Source organism: Alligator sinensis, unplaced genomic scaffold, assembly GCF_000455745.1.
Source record: "Alligator sinensis unplaced genomic scaffold, ASM45574v1 scaffold245_1, whole genome shotgun sequence".
Taxonomy (NCBI): Eukaryota; Metazoa; Chordata; order Crocodylia; family Alligatoridae; genus Alligator; species Alligator sinensis.
Window position 1 is genome coordinate 212,203 of NW_005842884.1, and position 10,474 is coordinate 222,676.

Consider the following 10,474-nt stretch of genomic DNA (forward strand, 5'->3'; position numbering starts at 1 on the left):
CGAGGGAGGTTGAGAGATCTGGATCTCTTCAGCCTTCACAAGAGACGTCTGAGGGGAGACCTTGTAGCCGCCTACAAGTTTATCAAGGGAGGACAACAGGGAACTGGTGATGCGCTATTTACCAGAGCGCCCCCAGGGAGTAACTAGGAACAATGGGTGCAAAATAATGGAGAGTAGATTTAGGTTAGACATTAGGAAGAAATTTTTTACAGTAAGGGTGGCCAGAAGCTGGAATGGGCTTCCAAGAGAGGTGGTACTATCACTTAACTCTGAGGTCTTCAAGAAGAGGCTTGACAGTCACTTGGCTGGGGTCATCTGACTTCAGTCCTCTTTCCTGCTAGGGGCAGGGGGTCAGACATGATGATCCATTGTGGTCCCTTCCAACTCTACAATCTATGAACATATGACCATGGATAGCTCTAATACAGAAGTAGTAGAGCAGGCATAAGGAGCCATGAAAAGGGTGTAGGTGCACACACCAATTGTGAGAGAAAGGATTACAGCGTATGTAGGAGGGAGGAGTTATACTTTTTTGTATTGCAATTAGATTGGGATTGTCAAATTACTCTCAGAAAATAATATCTAATCTAATTTACCTCTTTTGATATGATTGTAGTACCTATTCACTGAATAAATAATGTGAGCTGAGACAAGGAACCACACTGTTATCACCATACCGCACGCACTGTAATATACTGAATGGTGACCAGAAATATTGGAGAGAATAGTTGTTACTGCTCATTCCTCTTAAGAACAAAGGCCCCTGGCAGACATTACACTTAAGATATGATTAACCCTGATTAATTTAAGGCACATGTTAATGCAATTAATGGCATGATAAAATAAGGAATAAGCCACTAAGTTATTACATAAGAAACGTAACTTTGTGGCTGGTCTCCATCATGCCTCAAATTGCACGTTGCTAGGATGATCAGGGCTCCCACCTTGGGAGGGCTGATGAGCTGATTGCCCTTCCCAGCCTCCACAGCCAATAGGAATCGAGGGCTCTGATGTGCCCCTGAGGCTGGGAGCACCCATCAGCTTCTGCTCCCAGCCACAGCAGAGCATTGGAGCCCTTGACTCTGCTGTACACCAGTGACTGGGAAAGGCACCTGATCAGAGCTCCCAGCCTCTGAAGTGCAGCTGGAGTCCGCTGCACCCTGGAGGATGGGAACAGCAGTCAGCTGATCTGTGCTCTCAGCCCTGGGGGCCTGTTGGAGCCCTTGACGCTGATATTTTCCTGAGTCTGCGAGCATGGATCAAATGAGTGACTTCCTAATTGCCAGTGCAGAGGGAGCATGAAACCAGGCACCCCTCCACCAGCAATATGGCTTGATGGGAATCAGATCCTTGATCCTGTAATTGCACCTCCTGTCATGCAAGGGTAGCATGGCAGAAAGCATGATTGTTGGGATCATGTATCAGATCCCATGGTGCCTTTAGTTGAACATCTGCCAGGGGACGCAGTGTAGGAAAACCAGGCTAGAGCAACAAGTAATGAGACTAGCAAGCATGTCTCTTCCAATGCATGGAGTATGCAGTAAAGTACCTAAACTCGTGCATCTCCAAGATACATTTTTGAAAAGCCCTTATACCAGAAGTCTATAATTCCTTTATAATTGCCTAGGAAACTACATGACTCAGCATTGTCCAATGTATTTTTAATAAGTCACTCATCTTTTAGGGCATTATCCTTTTTTCCTCCTGTTTGATTCATGCTACATTGCCTCTTATTATTTTTTCCTTTTGAAAAGCAAGCACTTCTAAACTTCCAGATAAAGGGGGAGTATTAAGATGATTTATAGGACACAAGAAGTGCATTGGATTTTTGCACAGCTGAAGTTTGGCAGTTTTCTTTGCGCTTCTGGTCTGTCTCCTATACCTCCAATTTTTGGAAATGAAGCAGATGAAATAGAATCTACGCCCCAAGTCACAGGTGTATTTAAGTACATGTAAATCTTTCAGCACACTTGTTGTCCCATTGAAGACAATGGACTTGGGTATGGTTGCTGAAATGGGCCCTTATTTAGGTTTATTTAATAACTTCAGCTGTGAAACAAAGGGCAGTTTTGATTGTAAGTTTCAGTTGCCTCCGCATATCCCTACTTCTGTGATATCCTGATGTTGAATAACATGCTGGTCTTCCTCAAAATCAGAGTGCTTGTTCTAACCATCATGTGAAAGTGTGCTCTGAAAATTGGGTGGTGAATACCTGGATTGGATTCCTCTCTGCCTTCCCTTTAAGCCAATGATTCTCAACTAGGCTGCTGAGGTACCATTGGGTGCCGTGAGATCCTTTGAAGGGTTCCATGGAGTGCTGCACAATATTAGCACTGTTAGGTGTAAAAATACCTACACAATTTGAGATTTCAAATAGGAATCCATAGTGTAAAAAACATTCTGACCTGTTGTAGTCTATCTTAGTTCTTTGCAATAGAAGGTTTGCTCTGTTGTTTCTCCACCGTCAAAAAATGAGTGCAAGCTAATAGCTGGAATTTTCAAAGGGGTACCTTGAGACTAAGGAATTTGAGAACCATGGCTCTAGACCCATGATGCAAGATAGCTGGAGTGCATTTGTTTTCCTAAACAGACCAATCCCAGTATGAGAACCTTTTGTGGGTATTAATTTTCATTTCTTTTTCTGCCCTCTGCACAAATCTGTTAACCTGTGCTGGGCAAATTTGGTGCTTGTTTACTCTTCCCATACTCTAGTACCTGTCAGCCCTCCATAGACTTTATTCCCAAGGGGCAGAGCAGCTAACTAGAGATGGGGTTTTCAACCTTTTTGGATAAGTGTACCCCCCGCAGCTGGATGTGGATTTGCGGGGGGGAGAGGAGGTGCTGGTGCACGGCCAGATGCAGAGCTGGGGGTAGCACACGGCTGAACGTGGAGCAGTGACGGCCACTGTGTGTGAGCTTCACCCACCCTTGTGTCCAGCTGGGCGGGCGGCGCCTGCACAGCAGAGCAGGATACTGCATTGCAGCACTCTGTGCCCGCCCATGCATACTCCCTACGGCCTTCTCAAGTATCCCCGGGGGTACACCTACCCCCAGTTGACAACCCCTGAACTAGAGAGAAGGAGCCTAGAAACCCAGAAGAAAACAACTCTTTAGCACAGGGAAGAGACTTGTTTCCAACAGTTTCTCACTATTGCTAGGGGAAAGGAATGCTAAATGTGTTAGGTTATTTCCTAGTAGGATTAATACATCTAACACGTCATGTTGGGACAGATCTTCAGACAGTGTAAACTGGCATAACTTCGCTGAAGTGAGACACTTCAATTATGCTGCTTCTGCTACTTCATGCCCTCAAAACCTTTCAAAATATAATTGGGACTATCATAGGTACATATACAATTTTGCAAAGTGTAATTTGAGCAATGTACCAAGGAGCATGGTATTCCTGTGTCATGAATAGACAGTTAGTGTGATGACTGCTGCTATTGTCTCATCAATTTCTTGAAACTTCTTTAAACATGGGTGTTCCGCTGCATATAATACAAGAACACAGTCCGTTTGCTGTGGTAAGAAAAGCTTTCATCTCCATTTTTTTAATTTAAGATATGTAATTTATTACTAGAGAAGATTTTTTTTTTTTTACTTTAATTTGGCTGCCTATGTTTAGGATCTTGTTTTAGTGATGGGCAATGGATTTACTCATCCCTGCTTCACATGAATGCTTAATAGAATTCAGTGTAAACATCCTATACCCATTCATCCCTGTGCAAAGGACCATCACACTATCTGAACCTCATTTAAGCCCAAGTCTTGTACTGTCTGTCTGGAGATGAATGAATTTTGCCCACTGAGACGCCTTGGCTCATGTAAAACTTGCTGCCAAATAAAAGCCCTGCTCTTTGATATGTTGATGGGCTGCTTGGGGTAGCATGTATGAATATCACCAGCTTTATTTAATCAAGATCTTGGGAAAGGAGAATAGAGGAACTAGTCCTCTAAATATGACTGTCCTTCATGTATGTGTGTGGCTACTGTACCTTTTGGTATCATTTCCAAAATCACTGGTCTTCACTTTCTTCCTCTTTAATAGGCCTTTCTCATCAGATTCCAGATTGGTAACAATTAAAACTTCATTTTCCTCTACTGATGGCAATTGGGAAACTAAATTCACATGAACTCTGTTTATATATATATTTTTAGAAATTGACAAACAAATGCATTTCTCTAGCACCCATTAAGTATTTTTTAAAGTATTGCTGCTAAGTAATTGCTAATTACATTACCTCAGTATGAGGCACGGTTAAAAATGTACTTGAGGTCACTCAGCTATTTCCAGTTTCAAGGAAAGTACTTGAGTCAGAAGGATTTCCTAAATGGAGTTATTTAGTGTATTATTTCTCCAACTGCAGGAATTATTTAAGCTAATTGGGCTTTGGATAATCATTTATATCTCACTTCCCTAAATTGTTTGTGTTTTACATGAAACAAGTAAAATGTATTATGAAGCCCTTTCACTTTCTTCTGAAGGAACTGTACAAAAGAATTCTAATAGCAAGGTACAGGATTTCATGGACAAATGCTGTGGTCTAGTATGACAAATCCTATGTTCTTATGTCTAAAATGCAATTTTTCCCCCTTTTAGGGTGCTGTTCATTCAGTATAGCAAATCTACCACCAGATACCTAGGCTGAGATTTCTTTGACACAGGCTGAGGTATTTAGATGCACAATTCCACTGAAATGAACAGGAATTTGGTGCCAGAGTCACAAAAGGACATATCTAACTGTCCCTTAATATGTCTAAATCCAAAATGTAGCCCCTCAGTTGCTGCCTAACTCTTGAGGTACCTGATTTTCTGCTGCTGAGCCACCCAAATCATGGTACTAGTGAGCAGCTTGGTGCCTAAGCCCAGGCTGGTTTCATAAAGCAGCTGTCCCTCCATGTCTTGCTTGTAGGGTCCAGTTTAGGAGGCATTCTCAGAATATGCTAGCAAAATCAGGCCTTGCATAAAACACAGACAAGAGAGCTCACAGGGATTTTCCTGTGATACAGAGGACCAAGGTTCAAGTTCTTGTTGCAGTGTTATTTAATTATTTATACAAAGTGCAGCAGGGAGATTGAGAGATTTATATCTCAGAACACTGTATAGGCCTCTCCTGAGATCACTCTTGTGAAGTAGGAGGTCTGGGCATAAATCCTTGTTCCAAATTAGATTGACAAGGGATTTAAGCCTCAGTCTGCTACATCCCAGCTAAGTGCTCTATTTACTGGTCCATCCGGTCTGGGGAGAAACAGCCGTAGTGCGCTCCTATTGTTTCTACATGAGAAAGAACTAACCTGGCTTAGCTGCCTTTCTCAGTTTGGCATCCTCAACCACAAGCCCTCTGCTGGAATTAGGTGACTGATTCTCTGAGAGTGTCCTCCTATTTCTTATCAAGTTAGTTGACACACCATGCTGGCTTTCTGCACGCCTTTGTTAGGTGCCTAATTCTCCTCTATATTATATAAGGAGCCTGAACATCTAAACAGGGCCCTGGATTCCACCAAATGGCAGAGCACATAGAAGTTAAGGATTGTAACTCTAAGTGTACGTCTCCTTTGTGGATCAGCCCGATATGCCTAGATCCTGCAAAACAGTTCAGAAAATCTCAGCCCTTAAATGTTCCAAGGACTTTGTAGGCCTTTACACAGGGGGTGCGGAGACTAATCAGAAAGCCTGTGCAATTAAAGCCATCAACACAGGACTGTAGTGATGTATAAGCCTTTCCTGGGCCTCTGCCCAAGAGAGGATTTCATTCAGTGTCCCAAACTGGGGGAGGATGAAAGCTGTAAAAACAAAACAAAACAAAAACCTTTTCAAAGTCCAAAGGCCAGCTCTGCCTGCCACCAAATGAAATGTTAAATTTGAGAGAAGGTGAAAAAGCCAAGTGGCAAGGCAGTTCCTACTATCCTCCTTTTAACTAGTGGCTGTAGAAGGTCAGGTGAATTAAAAGATATATGAAGAGCAATTTCCTTTCCCACTGACACCCAGCTGAAACTCAAGTGTAGATCTCCCCTAGAACCAACATCAGATGGGAGTTTACCTAAGTGACCAAGTCTGCCCCATGCTGCCAGCTATTAACAGAGCATGCATATCTATTGAAAGGAAGGAGGAAGGGGAATGGGAATGGAAAGCAAGACTTGATTTGTAATTTACCGTTTAATTTAAATTCTCATCAAGTGATTAAGCACTAGAACATGCTGGAAGAGACTCTGGCTGTTACTATAAGTTATCACTCAGTAGTCATCAGTCTGCTTAATTCTGCAGTGATGCAGCATTTGCAAACTTGGCGTTGCAACTCTGCAATATCAAGATGTAGTACTGGGAAAATTGCATCATGACATTGTATAACTACGTGCATACCTTTCTCCATTTAGGAAATACCTATTCCATCCAATGAATGGGACCCCTTCATTTTAGTTTTTGCTGTCATTTTGGGCTCCATTCTCATTTATTTATAAAATTCCAGTCATGTATGGCAATAGCAATGCTTATTCACCTTTGTTCAACATGGTCAAATCTATAGATAAAAGATATGTATTAAGTGCTTCCTACTAATAGTTGTTATCACAGTATGAGGAAAATATTTCATTAGGATTGATAGCTTTCACAAAATGAAATTTTCACTTAACTGTTTAATTACTATAATTTTATTTTACATCATTGTCATAAAACTGCCATAAAAATGCTCTGTAGTGATAATCTGAATATATTATTTCTTCCTAAAAACATGTTGTGATCAGAAAGTTATACTTTTCATATGGCTGGCAAAAAATTGTATTGCTTTTGGGCTGACTGTAGTCTTACATAGAGTTTATGGTTTATATGGGATGATTTGGCTAGAGGTGATCCTGCCTCAGGCAGGGGGTTGGACTAGATGACCTCTGAAGATCCCTTCCAGCTTTACTCCTCTATGACTGTGGCTAGATACAGACACTCAAAAAGCCTGAGGCAGAATCGATCTAAATTACGTGTTTTTTTATAAGTGGTGTCATTTAGTTCAGTAGCGAACAGAACGTACATTCGCCCTTGGGGGAAGGGGGAAATTTTAAATCAAGTTCCACCATTTTTAAGCCGGTCTATGTGTGCTGAACTTTTGTTCTGTTACAGGTATGGACTGGTTTTTGATCTCTTATACTAGGAAAAGTGTAATGTCTGTACCTGGGCTATGACTCTAAGAGAGAACTACAATTAAAGTTATCAAAGAGTTTTCATTCTGAGACCTTGTCTGTAGTTTCTCTTGTCTTGCATAAGTTTCACTTTTCCAGCTGATATTTTCTAAGCCAACTGTCTGTCCTTACAGAAAGCCTTATAGAATTTTAAGAAAAAGACTTTGGGCATGTTTGAGATTGCTGCCAGAAAACACTTTGCCATTATTAAAAAAAAAAAAGAGTTGAACTTTGATTACTATTTTATTATATGGTTTACCATAGTAGCCCTAATCATAGGTCAGGAACTGTCATGTGAGGCCTTGTACTAACAGACAGCCAAAAGACAGTCTCAGCCCCAAAGAGCCTACAGGTTTACTTCAGCACTACAGTGGGTGAAAGTAAGAAGTTAAAGTTTGGCAGGGAGTAAGAGGATGGCTGTGCCTATGAACATCTGTTTGGCTCGGCCCACATTCTGAGCATGCAAAAATTGTAACGGAGCCACACAGTTTGGTAATGATAGTCTTTTATAACAACAGTCCAGCAACAGTTTAGAAAGAGAGTTGAGTGACTGGTCCTTAGCAGAGCATTGCCAGTGTTAAAACAGTGGGCTCGCCTCATTTGGGCTGAACACTGCACTGAAGGACAGCGCATTCTCCATAACACATATATGCCCCATTTTGGAAGCAGCCGCCTCTGAAATGGCAGAGGAGAACATGTAATTAAAGATACTACTGTATCACTTGCAACCTTAAGATAGCCATTTCCTACATCTTGAGTGACTAATGCTGCATCCGTCTTTTAACATAGATTTTTGGTGCAGAAAATACAAGGAAGATTCATAACACCGAGTTACCTAGAACAGCATTTCTTAACCCGTGGGTCATGACCCCAAAATGGGGTGCAAGAACATAGAAAAGGGTCATGAACAAACTTAAAAAATGGATCAACAAACTTTAAAAATGGATTCTCCTTTCAAGGAGAAAAACATGGGAAACTTGGGAACTCTCATATGAGAGTTTTAGCCTGCAAGGGGCCCCCATACCCCACATACTCTCCCAGGAGTTGGGGTCAAGAGTGAGGGGCCTGGGGGGGGACAGTTTTCTACTTGAACTATTTACTGGGTCAGGACTGACCATCAATATTTACAAACAGGTCCTGGTCCAAAAAGGTGGCAAACCACTGACCTAGGAGCAGGAGGGAACCACTGACCTAGAAGGGCAGAAATCACTGACCTAGAAAAAGCAAAAAGCAAATAATCAAATCAAATAATCTCTGCCTTATTACTGCAGAGATCTAACTCCCAGGGGCCCTCCTCCTGCCTGGGATAAGGCCATTCATCACTTCAGAGGGTGGGAGCAGTGTCACAGAAAGGATCGCAGAGCCAGGCAGGGACTAACAGCAGGCTTAGCAATGTAGACCAGGATGTGTTTCATTCAAAGCAGCGCTGCCAGAAAACCCGCAGGGATCAGGCACCCCTTGCAGATCCTTAGAGTGCAGGGGCTGATCAGACCCCTGAAGGGCCGTTGGCCGGCAGTAACCAAGAGGACCTGCTGAAATGCAGAGGGAGCACAGGCCCAAGCCCCAGGGCTTCAGCTTTTTCCCCTGCCCCGGAATCCCTGCGGCTCAGCAGGGCCCTTTGCTTTGCCGCCTTCCTGCAGGCAGCACAGGATCGATCCTCCAGCGGGATCCCGCAGATCCTCCTGTTCGTGGGCGAAGGGAGCGCTGGGCTGCCCCGGCACCTGCTGCCTCCCCGCCGCGCAGGGGGGGGGGGCCGGCAGTCACGACTGGGAGCACAGGAGCCAATAGCGGCGTCTCGCTCCCCGGCCCGGGAGGGAGGGAGCTCGGATCAAGGGGGGCGGCGGGTTCCCTGCGCCCGATCCTTTCCTCTGAAACCCACCCCCGGCTCGGGCTCGGGCTCGGGCTCCTCCTTCCTCCTGGAGAGGCAAGCCGAGGACATCCGCCGCTACAGAGAGGCACGACGGACTAGGACTTGTTACCACCCCATCAATTCTTGGGCTGTGGGGGGGATAAACGTCTTCCCAAATGAAGCGTGACTTGGCCACCCCCTGCTTTGACAAGCCTTGCCCTACACTCGCCCCGCCGCGATCCATCCAATAGATTCTTTCTTCCCGGGATCACTGCCACGCGGGGGAAGCCTCTAAGACAAGGGGGCCCATCTTCCTCTCCACTGCCCGCGGCGGGGAGGATGCCCCAGGCAGGATCCCGAGGGCTCGTGGCGGGCAGGCTTCCTGAGCTGTGGCGAGCTGGCTGGAAGCTGCCACCGAGGCAAAGCGCCACGTGACTGGCCCGAGCACCACCCTCTCCCGCCCTGTGCAGAGCCGCCCCCGCCCGGGTGTGCCGCGACCGGCGCGGGCGGCCTCGGAGCCCCCCGCCCTGTGCTGCTCCTGCTCCCCAGATCGCGGGGCCCTTTCCTTTTCTTTTTTTTTTTTTGGGGGGGGGGGCGGAAGAAGTTACCCCGAGAGGTGGTGGCCTCCCCATTCTTGGAGATTTTTGAGCCCTGGGTAGACAAAGCCCTGGCTGGGGTGATCTAGTCGGCGGATCCAGTTGCGTGCAGCAGAGGGGTTGGAGCAGATGTGGAGGGTGCTGCACTAGTTGGTCCTGCAGGGGGTTGGACGAGATGCCCTCCCCGAGGCCCCTTCCGACCCCCGTTTTCTATGAATCGGGCGTTAACTCCTTCCCCGTTGCAAAGATCAATCGGGGACAGAGCTAGCGCCGCCGAGTCGCCTGGCGCAGAGCAGGCTTTCAAGGGTGTTTTAATGAAAAGCCCGGCTGAGATCAACGCCAACGAGTTAGGAAGAGGCGGGGGAAGGGAGGGGGGGAATCCGCCTTCGTGGCATCGGTTCTTTTAAGGATTAGGAGAGGATCTGGAGGGGGAAGAAGGTGCCTTTTGTTCCTCGCATAACTGCACCGCTGGCTGCGTCCGCGCTCAGCCCAGCGTCGGAAGGAGGAAATCTGAGCCGCGGCCGGCTGTGTCCCCCCTCACCTGCCCCTTCCCCCCCGGGCCGCTCCTCCCCTTTCTCCTTCCCCCCGCTGAGCCGCTTGTTTGCACTCGGCTTATCCGGAGCGGAAATTCCTTTCCGTTTTTGTGAATGACAAACTCATCAACACAACCTGTTCCAGCCGGCCCGTCGCCACGGCAACCGGCCCTTCCGCGCGCCCCCATTGGCTGGCCGAGAGAATGTATCCATTGAGACGTTCCATGCTTGTATCCATTGAGGAGCTGCTGGCGCGGGGCTGATTAAAAGGGACATTGATCGCAGCGAAGAGGAGGAGCGGGGGGAGGAAGGGGGTGGGGGAATCATGT